At 47.9% G+C, this 16,393-nt stretch overlaps 1 protein-coding gene across 3 annotated transcripts in view; it reads left to right on the top strand.

Annotated features, from left to right (window-relative positions):
* Nucleotides 1–16,393, top strand: part of ASTN2 (astrotactin 2) — an 821,613-nt gene that overhangs the window by 163,885 nt on the left and 641,335 nt on the right. The gene's annotated exons all lie outside the window — the stretch shown is intronic.

The following is a 16,393-nucleotide window of genomic DNA, read 5'->3' as shown; positions in this document are numbered from 1 at the left end:
GCAAGGGGCCCAAGGGCACGCCTGGGAACCCGTGGGGCCACGGAGCAGAGCCTCCGTGGGTGTGAGTCTGCCCTTCCCTCCTGGACTGTCCCTCCTGGACTGTACCTGGACTGTACCCGCTGCTCCCTGGCAACAGGTCCGTGGCAATGCAGGGCGTCAGATCCATGAGCCAGGGGTCCTTTCCTCCATTGAATCTCAAAGTGTCTGTGCTGCACCCAGCCTCACCCTTCGCTACGGGTCCGGCGTTGCCTCAGGCACCGAAGATACAAAGCAGGGCACAGACAACACCCCTGCCCTCACGGAGAGGACGTCAGCCCACAGTGAGAACCACATGTTGGAGTCAGCCCCCGGGGTCCCAGTCCTGCCCCAAGTGCCTTCTTCGTTCACGATACTTTCCGGACAAGTGTCCAACTAACTCACAGCCTAGTTTCTTGCACTGCCTGCTGGCTGACAACTTTTCTAGCTCGCTCCCTCCAGCCTGCACTGAGGCCTGGCTGTCTGTGAGCTGACTCATTGTCTCAAAGTTTTCACGTATTATCAGGAAACAGTCCTCACGTTTTGGTAATGATGGAAGGCAGGATGGGGTGTGTTGCTGAGCTCTGGCGCACAGAAGTCGCGGGTTCTCAGACCCGAGTGGCCATGCCATTGGCCACTTGGGGCCTGGGCTTCCTGGTGTGTGTAGTGGGTCTCAGCTCTACCCCAGCCCCATCGCACCTGCGTCACCAGGGCTGTGAGGCCCAGGGCTGGATAAGACAGATGCTAGGCCTGGAATCAGAAGCACCTGCCTTTAGCTCCCTGGAAATATTGAATATTCTGAAACTCGCTTATGCCCCTGTAAAACTGGTACAGAAATACACTTTCTCCTTATTTCAGAGGTCTGCAGACTTCAGGTTAGGACTAGAGTGAGAAAATGAAGGTCTCACCTTGGACACAGAATTGAAAGGATTGCATTAACATATTATTTACTTTGATTACTGAAGTGCTCCCCTCCTCTCCTTTGGCATCCGTTTCAATTTTGCATGTAAGATGAGTCCTCACTGTCCTCACCAGTCCGAACCTTGTTAATTAACCCAGCTGCTCAGGTGAGCAGCTACAGCAGGGAAAGCCCTTTAATCCTGAATGCAATGCAGATGGTGCAGTTTTGTCGTATTGGTCGTTTGTTTTATATTGTTTGCTGCTAGTTACAGTCATCCACTTTTAGATGGGAGGGGAGTTTTCTGGAGGGCGGAAGAACCCCTCTCAGATTTCCTGCTCAGTTTTACAGATCTGGGTTCTAGTAACAGGTCTGCTACAGATGAGTTCTGTGACATGGAGCAAATGGTTTAACCTCTCTGAGTTTCCTCATCTGCAAAATGGGTGTACTAACACCAGCCTCACAGACTTCTTGTGCAGACTTAGTTAGATAATGCATTTAACTTGTCAGGGCTGGTGTCGTCTTGACATTCCCCTTTGCAAAATGAACGAGTACTTTTTCCTAGTTGCATGTCATTGGGCCCTAGAAATTTCAGACTCCTAGCCTCCACTTGAACTGGAAGAGTTTTTGTTTTTTTAAAGAAATGGGTGCCCAACTAATATTTCTATAAAGGAAAATGTTTACACACACAGCAATAATCGTAATTACTTTGGCCGACCTTAAAATGTCTGAGTTCTTTTTCTTTAATTTCTGACAGTTGGAAAGTCAGACTTTATTTCAGGAAGATAAGTGTGTCTGTGTCCACTGTGTTCCCCTGCCGAGCACGGTGTGAGCAGGGAGGGAATACATGGCCTGCTCAGGAGAGATCAGCTGGTACCGGAGGGGCAGGCCGGAGACAGGAGCCGGGGGCACGGTGCATGTGCTGGGGAGTGACACGTGTGTCCTGTCTCTGCTGAGTTATTAGTCTTTTTTCTACCCTCTCTTAGTTCTTTTCTTTCTTGGCTGAATTTTCTTGGTTCACATGTTATGGTTTATTCAGAGACTCTTGGATCTAAATAATGGACCTTGATATCCTTTCCCGGTATAGTGGGCTGAATATTATCCCCCGCCTCAAATTCATGTCCACTTTAGACCCTCAAAGGTAACCTGATTTAAAAATAAGGTCTTTGAGTCTGGCTGGCGTAGCTCAGTGGATTGAGTGTGGGCTGCGAACCAAAGCATCGCAGGTTCGATTCCCAGTCAGGGCACATGCCTGGGTTGCAGGCCACAGCCTCCAGCAACTGCACATTGATGTTTCTCTCTCTCTCTCTCTCTTTCTCCCTCCCTTCCCTCTCTGAAAATAAATAAATAAAATCTTTAAAAAATAGGGGCTCTGGCTTTGGCCGTTGGGGCTCAGTTGGTTGGAGTGTCCTCTCTTACACCAAAATGTTGGGGGTTCAATTCCCAGTTAGGGTGCGTATGGGGGGCAACCAATTGATGTTTCTTACATCAGTGTTTCTCTTTCTCTCTCAAATCAATAAACATATTTAAAAAGTAAAAATAAAAATAGAGTCTTTGGCCCTGCTGGGGACCCTGCTGGGTAGCTCAGTTGATTAGAACATCTTCCTGATACACCAAAGTTACAGGTTTGATTCCCAGTCAGGACACATACAACAGTCAACCAATGAATGCATAAATAAGTGGAACAACAAATTGATGTCTCTTTCTCTCTCTCTCCCTCTCCCTCTCTCTCTCTCTCTCTTTCTCTCTCTCTCCCCTTCTCCCTCTCTCTCCCCCTTCCTTCCTCCCTCCCTGTCTCTCCCCCTGCTTCTCTCCCCCTTCTCTCTCTCAAATCAATAAAAAATAAATAAATAAAAATAAGATAACGTCTTCGTAGATGTAATCAGTTAAGGATTTCAAAATGAAATCATCCCAGACTTCCGGTAAGCCTTAAATCCAATGACTGGCGCCCTTATGAGAAGAAGAGAGGGCGCAGAGAGACGCATGGGAGGAACAGTGGTGTGCAGATGGAGGCAGAGACTGGAGTGATGCTGCCACCAGCTGGGAAGTCCCAGAGGCCACCAGTGGCTGGGAGAGTCACAGAAGGGCCGCCCGCTCTGGAGCCTTTGGAAGGGAGTCCCTGGCCAACACCTCCGTGTCAGACTTCTGGCCCCCTGAACTAGAAGAGAATAAGTTTCTGTAATTTTAAAGCCACCCTCTAGAGAAGCCTAGGAAACTACTATCTTTAGAGAAGATATCTTTAGTTTGTGGTGATCTTTAGAGAAGCCTAGGAAACTACTATACCAGCTTCCTTCGAGGCCCAGGATCGAGTTGAGATTCAGAAACAGGGACTTTCTCTGGGGCAGTCCCTATCCCACCTGCACCTGTTCTTCCAGGCCATTCTGGTTGGTTCACAGGCTCTGAAGGGGGCAGGAACTCAGGCTTGTTGTTCTTGTGGGAGCTCAGTCCCCTCACCAATATGGGAAGGATGTAGCTCTATGACATGGGCGCTCAAGTGAACCTGGATCGAACTGTGAGCTTTAGACCATTCCTGGGATCTCCTAGACCTGACCCTTTCAGCCTGAGGCTCTGGTAGTCCCCCAGATCGTATATCTTCTTGGATGTCTGCATTGGGGAGCTAACACCAACCCCTGTAGGCTGTGATGTGCTGGGGCTTTGGGCCTGGTACTTCACCCTGGACTGGAGCAAAGAACAATGTATAGTCTTGGAAACCCAACTGGCACTGGATCTGAGGGTGGGCCTTGGAAGGACTTAGATGCAGAGTCGTAGGCAGGGAGGGGAAGCAGGACTTGGAGAATCTTCTTGGGGTACTCAGCTTGTGACAGCAGCATCTCAGGGAACAGATTTTGAGGTATTGATGCTCATGGTGGGGTAGGGGAGGTTACCAGTGTTACAGTTGGGAGTTTCCCTGAACAAGGAAAGAAAAAATGGTCCAGCAGGTTCTCCTGCAGTCTGTGCCCCAGGGCAGCCTGCCATGTTGGCTGAGAGTGGAGGGCACCTCCCAGATAAGAAGAGCAAGGCAGCAGGTGGCTGGGCAATTTTCTCCTAACTTGGGGCACTCAGAAAATACTGAGTTGTGTGTTTTTAAAATCTCCATACTCAGTAGAGCAGGAAGCTGAGGAGCGGAAGACGAGCCCTACCTCTCAGCCCTGGTGGGTGCATCAGAGACACTGAGCAATTCCTACTTCGGCTCCTGTCTTTGTACAAAGGAGCCTCTCTTTTCCTTTTGCTTGGTGTTTTGTGCCTGATGTTTTGCCCTGAGTAATTACCTTTCCTGGGGTTTTCCTGATCAGGCCCAGCGAGGGACATCCCAAGGCCATTGCATCATGCCTTCAAGACAATTGCCAGCTCCATCACCAGGGTGTAAAATTTTTTTCTGGGAAATGGCAGCAAAACAAGGCCCTGAAAAGACTCTTTTTGTGAAAAAGCTTGGTGGACAGACAAGGGGCATGTTGGGAATATTGGAAAGCCTCTAGGTTTGCAGCTTTGCTTTTTGTGACGTCAGTTACTCTCTGCTCCAGTGGCCGCTGGTGTTTGGTGCCTTCCTTCTTTCTCACCACTTCTTTTACTAAGCGTTCCTGTGTGTAAGTCATTCTGCAACATAGAAAGTTCTCTCATAAACATGATTCTCAGTGGGGGTTTTGAAGAAAGAGGAAAAGGAACTCGTTATCAGGGTTTTTTAAAGGTGTGGAAACTAAGGCTTGGGAAGGCAAAGGGGTGGCCCAAGCGAATCTGTGACAGCCAGGACTTGAACCCAAATCCAGTGCTGTTCGAGCTAGGTCGTAGATGCCTCCGTTCACTGAGAGCTCGTGATTTCCATCCAGGTGGGGACGAGGAGTAGTGAAGACACGTAGCTGTCAGCATGCTCTCCGTGAGCGGTGGTTGTGCATGAACAGTCGGTGCTGACAGCGCCTCACCTTTCTGCTTTCTAGTTCACTATCTCCTGAGAATTCATAAGTAAATAGATGATTAAATAAGCCTGGAATCCAGACCAACTTCTCCCAAAGCAGGCAGAAGTAGCCAGACAGTTGTCATATTTGCCTCTTAATTACCCCTTAAAACCAGTCTTCCTTCCCCTGCCCTAGAAAACAACTAACAGCGGTGTTTTATCTATTTTTTAAATTAAGTATCTTTCTGTCCTGGGGCAGGACTCAGAAATTATTCAACCCCAGCCCCCTTTAGGGGCTACTAGGCCATTTGGGGGAGGTGCATCCACTCATTTATCCATCCATCCATCTATCCATCCATCCAAAGACCATTTAGTAAGCACCAACAAAGCACTACATTATTTTGTTGCAATAGAATAATAAACAAAACAGAGGTCTCACCTTATGGAAGTTCTCTTTTATTAGAGTCATAAACAAAATTAGCTCATTAATGGAAAACATAACATCAGGGGGAGATATTTATATACTACAAAGAAAGTTAAAGCAAGGAAAAGAGATGGGGTTCCTGTGCTGGAGACCAGGGTCAGGGCACTGTCCCCAGGGGGGTCAAAGGAAGTCTTCCCAGGCGAGACTCGGTGGTAGACCAGCACTCCCGGGCCTGCCCCCACACCAAACTTCCTTCTCCCACCCATGATGTATAAAGAAGCCAGCTCACCTGGGAAGCCCCCTGCCTGTATGAAAGTTATTTTGCATGTGTTAAGTATTGGCCCTACGTGGCCTCCAGCTTTTCTTGAGTCTTAGTAAAATGCAGTGACCCACCCAAAGGGTCAGTGCCAGCATCGGTACTGGAACCCAGGGCTGTCAGCTCCAGAGCCTGCATCTTCAACCACTGTGCTATGTAGTTGGTGATCTGGTCTTTCTGTCAAATTTTGGATATGAGTATACTTGGTTGGATGGGCCAACTCAGTACTCCCCCACCTTTGAACTTGACTATAATTGAAATTGTAAAGAAGTCATTTTTATTCCCTCTTCCTCCCTGTTTTGCACTTAAAGGCTATAGGAAACTCTTCTTCTTACTGTGTTTCCCTCCAGCATAGAACTTATTGAACTGTGCATTACAGTAATTATCTGCTTGCTTATCTATTTCCCCAAATTAACGTGGAGCTCTTCTCAGCCTTATCTGTGTGTTCCTAAATTCAGGCAGAAGGATTGGCGCAGGATCAAAGCATAACAATAATAGCAGGAACAATCTAAACAGTTACTACCCTGTATTGAATGCTTTCTGTAGGTCAAGGGCTGCATGATATATTTTAGCTTTTTTCTTTTTAAAAAAATTAAGTTATTAGCCCTGGCTGGCGTAGCTCAGTGGATTGAGTGCAGACTGTGAACCAAAGTGTCGCAGGTTCGATTCCCAGTCAGGGTACATGCCTGGGTTGCAGTCCATGACCCCTAGCAACCGCACATTGGTGTTTCTCTCTCTCTCTCTTTCTCCCTCCCTTCCCTCTCTAAGAAATAAATAAATAAAATCTTTTAAAAAAACATCCTAAACTCTATTTTTAAAAAAATTAAGTTATTTTCTATTTTTATTGTATTTTTTCCATTACCACTTAGTTCTCTTATACCCTCTTCCTGCCCCCCTGCAGTCACTACACTGTTGTCCATATCCATGGCCACGTCCTTTTCCCTTTTTGCTCAATTCCTCCACTCTCTAACCACCCTCCCATAGGTGTCGTCTGTTCTCCATCTATGAGTCTGTCCCCATTTCCCATGTTAGTTCAGTTTGTTCATCAGATTCCACACATGAGTGAGATCATACGGTATTTGTCTTTCTCTGACTGGCTTACTTCACTTAGCATAATGTTCTCCAGGTCCAGCCATACGGTTGCAAAGGATGAAATTTTCTTTTTTATGGCTGGGTAGTATTCCTTCGTGTAGATTCCCATCTTACATGTGTCATCTTACCTGATCCACACAGCATCCCTTTTGGTGAAGGGCCGTATTCCCATGTTGGACCTGTGAACACTGAGCCTCACAGGGAGAATTTTCCAAGGTCACACCTCTGGGTGGCGGAGAAGAACTAGAAACCGCGTCTCTCTGTTTCCTGCTATTTGCCTTAACCTGGCAAATGAGTAAATCAGTGAATGAGTACAAAGCTGTTCCCTGGTCACCTGGGTTCATCTCTTTATCTTCATGACTCAAAGAAGAGGAAGAAAACCAGTCCCATCAAAAATGCTTTCTCCCACCCTCTGCCTTCATCTGTCCATCCTTCAGAGTGGGATTTCAGACAGGACTCGGGGGGCCACCTGAGGATGTGGTGTGGGGTACTGATTTGTGCTAAGTGGCTCCTGTGAATTATCTCCAGTGCTCTCTCACACACGTGGAGAATTGCCAAACAGAGGAGGTATATTTCAGTCACCTGCCTTCAGAGAGGCATTTATTTATTAACTCCTTCAACAAGCAATTGAGGATCTACTATATACTGTGCACCATTCAAATGTGTTAGGAAATAAATAAAACCTTGCCCGTCCCTTCGCTGCCTCTCAGTGTCGACATGCAATAAATGCATAATGAGGGCTGTCATTGTCAGGCACTGAGCTACAGCGCAGATACACAGAGCTGGGTGAGGGTGCCCTCCAGGGGCGCTCGGGGTGATGGGAGGGTGGTTGGCAGATGGAAGCATACATCACTGAGGGGCCTGGCAGGTGGTTTCTTAACCCAGCTGGGGAGAGCGGCTTTTAGAGAGGCTTGTGGAGAACTCATGACCCAAGAGCTGAGGTTCAGGCAGAGTGAGCAGCGTGAGCAGAAGCAGAGATGACGTGTGAGGTGGTGTGAGGGATACAGGACATTGCACTGCTGTAAGTACATGCGTATACCGCTATACCACTGGGCAGGATGCCCTAAGAATATATATATATATATATATATATATATATATATATATATATCACCTGTCCAGTAGTGCTTTCATGTTTGCCTTTGCCTTTCTCACCTAGAATATTAGAACTGGAATGGTTATTACGAACCATCCAGTCTCACTCAGTCCCCGCCCCCTGGGAGGGGAAGTGACATGGTCAGGTAGGAGACCATTAGGAGTGAACATGAGAATGAAGCTGGGAAACTGTACACAGAATATCTCATACTACCGTGGAGGGGAATTGGTGGCCTTACCGCTACTTTGTGTATAATTTTTCAGGAAACAAGATCTTGTATCAGTAAAGATGTTAATAACCCCTGAGGTGCACTACTTCTAACCACTATGCTAAATGTGTTCCATACTGCAGTCGCATTAATCCAGCCCAAACCCTCTCAATTAGGAGCCGGGGACCCAATTTACAGATGTGAAAAGTGAGGAAACTCAAGTGAGGTACCGAAAGACACAGAACTGAAACATTGGAGAGCCAGGGCTCAAACCCATGTCTGTCTGACCCATGGGCAAGCACCGCCGTCCCCATCTTCATTAGCTCCCTTCTCCTTGATAAATCACTCTAGGATTCAGAGCGATCCCCCAGGATTTGGCTTCCGTTCAGATCTGACCTACGGGTGATTAAGGAAGATCGATCTGGGTGGGGAATGAATATGTTCCAAAGAACCACTGAGTTTTCACATTATTTCCTTGGCATTATCCTGGGAAATAAAATAGTATCTCTAATAGATACATTATAAGTAGATGATTAGTTTAAAAGAAAAATGTTTCATGTTCTATAGTGGGACCTGATTAAACAGGTCACCTTATGTCTGTCTAGAGGCAGAGAGATGCCTATTGATTAATATAGGTAACTATAGACATAGAAAGATAGGTGTGAGGATATTTTATACACATGACTGTATGCACACTTAGATTGCATATGTACAAATCTTTATCTGTTGTTCTATATTTATGTTCTCCTACTTGTTCACACGTGTGAACTTACCACTTCATTTATTATGTGCTAGGGTCTTTCCTAACCTTCTGGGAGCTTACCTAGGAAAAATTAACAAAGGATGGAAGTAGACTCCTTCCTAACCCAGTGACAGAACCCATACCTCATTGTCATTGTTGGCCCTTGCCTGCCAGTCAAAAATCAAGTCTTCTCACCCCTCGGTGTCTCTGTCATTTCTGCTCCATTAGCTAACTGCCCACATCAGCTGCCCTGTTCAAGTCCCATCACCCCTCCCCGCACTGTTGGCACTGGGGGCCGGGTGATTCTTTGTTCTGCGGGACTGTCCTGTGCATGTAGGATGCTTGCAGATTCTCTGCCCACTAAATGCTCTCCCTCACTTGACAACCAAAAATGTCTTCATTACCAAACATCTCCTGGGGGACAAAGTTGCCCCCAGTTAGGAACTGCTGTCCTACACTATTAACACCTGCCTCAGCCAGCTCCCTCTCTAGTCTCTCCATCACGCACATCCAATATGATCTTGATACCTCTGCCTAAAGACCGGCCATGCCGTTTGCTGTCCAGCTCTGACCCATGTCCCATCTCATTCTCCTGCAGCTCCCTCAGGCTCCAGGGTGCATTTCCAGTCCCTGAGACAGGAAACCTGTTTCCTGGAAACCGCTCCAGCTGCAAAGCCTTACCCCATTGATTCACCACCTCGTTGTGTGCTCGCAAGAAAGCTTATCTTCTGAGCCTCCACTTTGTCATCTCTAAAATGGGTATAATCTAGCCAGTAGGGGAACTACATAATGAGCATCTGTAACTCTATTTCAAGGTAGACAATGCTAAAATTCCCGAAGTGAGGGTTAAGACGAATCACTGTGGACATTCAGAGGGTGAGAAGTTCCTTCTGGCTGAGCCCGGAGAGGGGAGATCCCCGAAGAGCTCGCCAGGGAGACTGCATTGAAGTTAGCTGTGAAGTCTGGGTGGCGTTTGGACATGCAGATGTGGGAGTGAGGAATAACCATGTAGGCAGCATTCCAGGCACAGGAAAAGGCGTGAGCAACATCTCAGGACACTCACTGGAGCAGTGAATGACAATGTGCTTGGATATTTAGCACTGTGCCTACTCTGTTGTAGGCACTCAGTACAGTTAGTAGCATGGATGAGGGAAGCATACATTTTGAGTAGAGAATCACAGAAGCGTGAGTTTTGAGCCTAGGTTATCCACAAAGTAGAAGCCTGATTGACAATAACCGAAACTGTGAAACTGCAGGACTCCCCAGCTAAGTTGATGGGAAGAGGCTTTGTTCCCAGTTGTGCCTCAGTTATGGTAGAGAAGTTGGACTGCAGACCATGCAGCAGGGGGTGCAAAGCCTGGGAGGTCCAGAGTGTATTAAAATTATCACCATGAAAGGCAATGGCAACCAGACTTAGACCAGCCATAGGGTGGAGAGAAGAAGGCGGTGGCGTATTTCTCAGCTGCTTAGGGGGGCACTGACTCCATATTCTGCCTCGAATACCATTTTAAAATGTTCTGTAAACTTGGTTAGGTCACTTCTCTTTGAACCTGTTTCCTTATCTGTAACACCAAGGGTTAGGACTATATTCTGAATAATCCCTCCTGCATACACACAGACTAAAGCCCGAAAAGAGACTTCCCAGGGAGCTTGAAGGCCCAGCCCCTTTCCCTACGAGCTCTGTCACTCTGCAGATGGCCAGGGGACGCCCAGAGCATCAATAGTCCCCAGTTATCCCGGGGCTGGCTGTCAGGGCCAGACGTAAGTGGCGAGAAGAGAAGGACATTACTTGGGAGAATATGCATGTTCACAGCTCTGAGGATTAAAGGCCCGTGTTCTTATCACTGCTGAACAGAGTATTATAAATCCAGTCTTAGAATACCAAATCCCCTTGCAGCTCGGCCGTTGTGGGGGAATATTAAAAAGGCCACAGACAAAAATAATCAGTTTCCAAATGACACATTGTCAAATAAAGCATTTCTCACATTATCCCTTTCTTCCTTTTCTCTGGCTTCTTCTCCCGTGCCTGGATAGAACATGAAAAATAGATTAAAATGGGTCCAGGCTGAATGCAGTTCTGACTTTCAGAGGGCTCTCTCGGTGGGGTGATTTGGGGTGCTGTTTATTTTCCACCATTCCATAGTTTCCAGTGTTTACAACTGTATGCACAGAAACCAGCTGGAGGCTCCAGCACCCAGACAAAGGCAGAGTAGCAAAGAGGGTCCTGCAAGGTTTGATCAGGTGCCCTGTGGATGCTGCGGTCAGAGCTGACACAGGGACTGTGGGAGCACGTGCCTCTGGAGGGATTCACATCTGGCCAGACATTTAGGCTTCTGGGTGTTTATTAAGCACCTTCTCTGGGGCAAGCACTGCCTCTGAGGCTAGGTAATTGGTAGGGTGAGTGGCGGCTCAGGACCTAGCGTGGGAAATTGGTCAGCCAGATGGCTGGATTGAGGATGCACAGCACCGCCCTGGCTTGGAGAAGCAGAGGCATCCCAAGGAAGTGATTCCCATGCTGAGAGATGGCTGGGTGAGTAGAGGTGAGCCAGTGAAGAGGAGTCATGTATGTTAGTGTCCAGGGCTGCCATCCCAACAACCACAAATCGGGGGGCCTCAAACACTGGCCATGTGTTCTCCTATGGTTCAGGAGGCCAGAAGTCCAAACTCAAGAAGTCAGCCAGGTTTGCTCACTCTGGAAGCTCTGAGGGAAAATGTGCCTCATGCCTCCCAGTGTCTTCCAATGGTTGCTGGTGATCCTTCATGTCTCTTGGCTGCTAGATGCATCGCTCCCATCCCTGTCTCCACCTTCACATGGCCTTGTGTGTGTGTGTGTGTGTCCTTTCCTCTTGTTCTAAGGACACCAGTCACTACATTTGGGGCCCACCCCATCCAGTATGACTTCATTTTAACCAGGACAACTGCAAAGATCCTGTTTCCAAATGAGATCACTTTCTCTCTCCCACCAAGTGAGGTTGCGGGTAGATATGAACATTGTGGGTCATTGTTCACATTGTTCACATTGCGGGTCACACCGCAGGGAGTGAGGGAGGGAGGCTCTGGGCTGAGGGAGCAGCCAGTGTGAAAGAGCTCAGAGCATCACGCTTTGGCGGACCCTCGTCGCTCGCTGTGGCTCTGGGACAGGGTATCAGCTGGGGCTTGTGCAGAGCTGAGGCGTGAAAAGGAAGGAGGCCTCTAGTCGTGAAGGGCCTTGGATGCCAGGCTAGGGATCTAGACATTATTCTGAGGGCCATAGGGAGCCAAAAAAGGGTTTTAAACAAGGGTGTGTGTCTGCACAACAGTTTCGTTTCAGAAAGAGGAATAGAGAGGCTGAAGTGAGGAGGCTGGTGTTCATTGACTTGGGTGGTGCCAGAACTTTTATCGTCTTGTTTCATCCTTGGCATAACCGGTCCCATTGGGAACAGTCAGCACACTTTATAGGTGAGCCTGTTGCAGCCCAAGGAGGTAAAACTCCATAGCCAGCTTGCTTCACTCAGCCAACAGGAGGCAGGGAAGCCAAGAGTCCCATGTTGGCTTCTGTGTCCCATCACACACTCCGCCCCTGACATCACATACCCGTCCCCTTGTCTGTCTCCACTGGGGCATCTGAGACTCACTGCCAGCAACGGAACAGGAGGAGCAGGCCGATCCTGCTTTAGATTCCAGAAGCCATGGGGACACGCATTTCTTCTCCCATCCTGTCTTTTCCACCCTCTGCCTGCAGCTTAGTGAAATTCAGACTCGTCAGCCCGAGACCTGTACTGCTGGCAGTCTTGCAGAAACCGACCCCTAACTCCCAGGCTGGCATTTTTATTTATGGAACTTGCTGCTACTTCTTCAACACAGTCCAAATTGAATTTGGCACTAGGTCATCTCTGAGGCCAGCAGGGCCTCAGCTCGCCACCTCTGGAGCCTTGTCCTCTTCGTAACATGCTTTCTAAAAATGCACAGCCCTCTGCCTGCATCCTCTTCTGCCTCCTCCGCTCCCTGCTCACCCTGCAGCGTTTTCTCCTCCACCAGGGCCTGTGTTTGCTTCTGGCATGTAGACTCAGTGGCTCTGGTCCTGCTCACCTTCCCAGCAATGGCTCCTGCTGTTCTGTTTGCTTGTTGCTGGAGAAGGAAGTCCACACAGAATGGGGACAGTTGTGCAGGAATGCAACCACCTGAGCCAACCCAGATGAACACAGATCACAGTGTCTTTGTGAACCTGGTTACTCATCTGCTTCTTTTGGATCCAATGTCCCACCAGAGCAGAGATGGCCAAATGGTTCTCTTGAGCTCCTTGGCTTTTGAGCAGCACCCTTCAAGTTGTAAGGGCCATGGACGCATGTTCAGGTTTGATCTGCACATCGACCTGCAGGGTTGCATGGGTCAGTTTGTGACCTGTTTTCCATGTTCCAGGCACTCCATATCCATGATCTCACTTCTCAGCTCCCTCTGCAAGCATGTTTTCGACCCAGTTTTTTTTTCTTTTTTTAAGATTTTATTTATTTATTTTTAGAGAGGGAAGGAAGGGGCGGGGGGGGGAGAGAGAGAGAGAGAGAGAGAGAGACAGAGAGAGACATCAATGTGCGGTTGCTGGGGGTTATGGCCTGCAACCCAAGAATGTACCCTGGCTGGGAATCGAACCTGGGACACTTTGGTTCCCAGTCCGTGCTCAATCCACTGAGCTACACCAGCCAGGGCACGACCCAGTTTTATGAATGAGAATATGGTGATTCAAAGAGATTCAATCCATTGTCCGAGATCTCCCAGCTTATACGTTGGCAGCGTGAGATTTTAAAGAAGGCTGTCTGACCCCAAACCTTTACTCATAATTGTTTGCTATACTATTCCAAGTATTGTCCAGTCCAATGTACAGATGAGTGAACTGAGGGTGCACAAGGGAAGCTGGGAAATTTGTGATCACACGGTGAGAAAGCTCAAAGCTGATCCAGGACTGCAGGGGTGACAAGGGAGGATTTTGGGGATGTGATGGGTCGGGAGGGGCCATTGCTGCAGGTGGACTGTTTGATTGGGCCTCATCTCTCCCAGGTCATTGTTGGTCCTGGAATCTGACCCCAGTGTCAAACACCCATAATTGCAGTGTGCACAAGGGGCTGGGGGTGAAGGGCTCTGGACCAGACAGGATCTGACCCTTATAGTGAATGAAGCCCCCAAAAGTGGGAAGAGAGAGGGCTGAATCGGTCAAGGAGACTTCTCCAGAGGCGTCAGTGAGCCAAAACCAAAGCTTCTCTGAATACGCAGCCTCAAGATGTGCCCATTGAATCCTGGATTTGAAAATAATCTTTTCCTTTTCCCTTCTCAGGACATTCTCTCTATTCCTGCACCCTGAGCATCTTTTCCCTCCCACCCCTAAGTGTCTGTGAACCACTGGGCTGTAAAATAGCCAGTGGCTGTGCAGCAAAGAGCTGGGTTCAGATCCCTGCGTTACCACATCCTGGCCTTTTGCCCCAGTTGGAACTAGGATCAAATTGTGTGTGACTTCAAGCAACTTACTTAACCTCTCTGAACCACCTTTTCCACATTCTATTTATACCATAGAAATGCAAAACTCTGTCACATATGACTGCCTTTACATCTTTAAGATAAGATAAAATAACATGAAGTAATAGTAAGGAGAAAGGCTGCTATTTTTTTTTTACCAAGTGTTAGGGTTTTTCCTACATCCTTTCTTTCTTCACTCTCCTTTCCTGTTAGCTTTCCTTCTCACTCATCCTCACCATGTCTCTTCCTTTCTTATCTCTGATGCAAGAAACCCGACAACTAATGTCATGTCATTTGTGATTTCTAGACACAGAACAATCATATGATCTGTGGAGGGAAAAAGGATCTGTTCTTGTTTTTTTTAGGGCTCCAGAGGTGATAAGCTATACACACATTTTACATTTTTGACATGTTGCACACACATACATAGAGAAACACATACTTACATCTTTGTTTGGTTTGTGTCTCTAGTTTTAAGTTCTGGCATCTAGAGAAACCTTCCTGGGGTTTCACGGTCAAAGTCAAGGCAGGGCTATTAGGCATACCTGCTACCTGGTCACCTATTAGCCCACTTACCCACCCACTCCCCATCCCCGATGGAGGTAATGAATTCTAGCTTAGTGAGCTGAGGGCCTTGGAAAAATAACACAATAGATTTCCAATGCGGTCAGCAGGATAGCCGAGCCATTTCAGTGAGTAATGTTTTTCTTGGCTTACACAGGTGTTCTGAACAGCATTCATCTCTCCCGTCCCCCACCCCAATATGATGCATCCAGGGTTAATGTCCGTCATCTCTGTTAGATGTTACACAGGTAAGTTATTAGAAAATGCCCTTGCCATCAATGAGATCATAGTCAAGGAAGAGCAATCAGCCACGTGGGTGTGGTTGAAAGAATACAGGCCTTACAGCTAAAAAGCAACACCAAACCAGACACAAACAAATGAAACTGAGATTCAGACCTCACCCTGCTACTCAGCACCTGAGTTTCCGAGTCTCGGTTTCTGCACGCCTCTCACCCGTACAATAGAGGGTGATCCTTTCCCGCTGTGTGGACTTGCAGAAACACCCAGCAGGGACTCAGCAAGGGAGCCTCCAGTCTCCCGGACAGAAAGCACCATGTGTAACAAAGAAAAGCAGGGTGACTGAGAGGGCCTGTCCCTTTCATGGGATATGTTTCTGGTGAATGAGCGGAGGCCGGGAAGATGCAAACCGTCCACCTCAATCACTGGACAGGTGCTGTGGGAAATCCAGGCATGTTTTGCTAATAATACCCCGACCCTTTAAAGGAGCTCACAGAGTGGGGTATTTCGTGAATCTCCTGAACCACATAAGATGTGTTATAATATAGATACTTCAGCCTATTCCAATGTAATGTATGGCACGCAGACTCAATCCAATTCTTACCAGTTGGCCATGTTAAAGAAAAGTGAACTTGCCCTGACTGGTGTGGCTCGGTTGGTTGGGCATGGTTCTGTGAAGCGGAAGGTCGCTGGCTTGAGGCCCTGTCAGGGCACGTGCCTGGGTTGCAGGTTCAGTTGCTGGTCAAGGCACGTACGAGAGGCAAACCGATGGATATTTCTATTTTACATCATTGTTTCTCTGCCTCTTTCTCCCTCCCTTCCCCTTTTTCTAAAAATAAATAAATAAATTCTTAAAAAAAAACTCTTTAGTTTGCCTTGAATTTCTGATGAAAGGAGCCCTACCCCTTGTTGTGAATCAAATAGTAAAATATATCATTTCTGATAATGAAGGAAATGCAATTCTATTTGACTTATTAATGCTCTTACATTTGCAGCAGGATGGAAATGGGAGAGCAAGGCTCAGAAAGTGGGAGCAAACGTCCTGGGGCCATTCCGCTGCTTGGAGGCAGTGTGGGGGCTCAGGCGCTCCCTGGTGTGAAGCCACAGCCCTGACCCGCAGGACCATTGTCCGTCTCATGTGCTCCTTATGGCAGCCGTGTGAAGAAGGAAGGGCAGGGCGTCTCACTCATACTCATACATGCGATAAGCCATGCTCAGAGAAGTCAAGTTGTTTGCCCAAGGTCATACAGTTTATTGGTGAGAAAGCCAGGTTGGGAGGCAGTGTTCCTCCGGCTTCCAGACCATGACTGGTGGTTCCTGGGGCTCTTTGAGCCAAAGCCAGGGGTCTAGGCTAAGTGTGGTGGAGGAGAGGAGCCCCTCTGGTCCTCTCGTCCAAAGAACAGTGGCCCATTTGCTGTCCTTCTTCCC

This window comes from Phyllostomus discolor, chromosome 3, assembly GCF_004126475.2.
Source record: "Phyllostomus discolor isolate MPI-MPIP mPhyDis1 chromosome 3, mPhyDis1.pri.v3, whole genome shotgun sequence".
NCBI classification, from domain to species: Eukaryota; Metazoa; Chordata; class Mammalia; order Chiroptera; family Phyllostomidae; genus Phyllostomus; species Phyllostomus discolor.
Note: the sequence above shows the minus strand (reverse complement) of the source record. Positions and strands in the feature narration are given on the sequence as shown.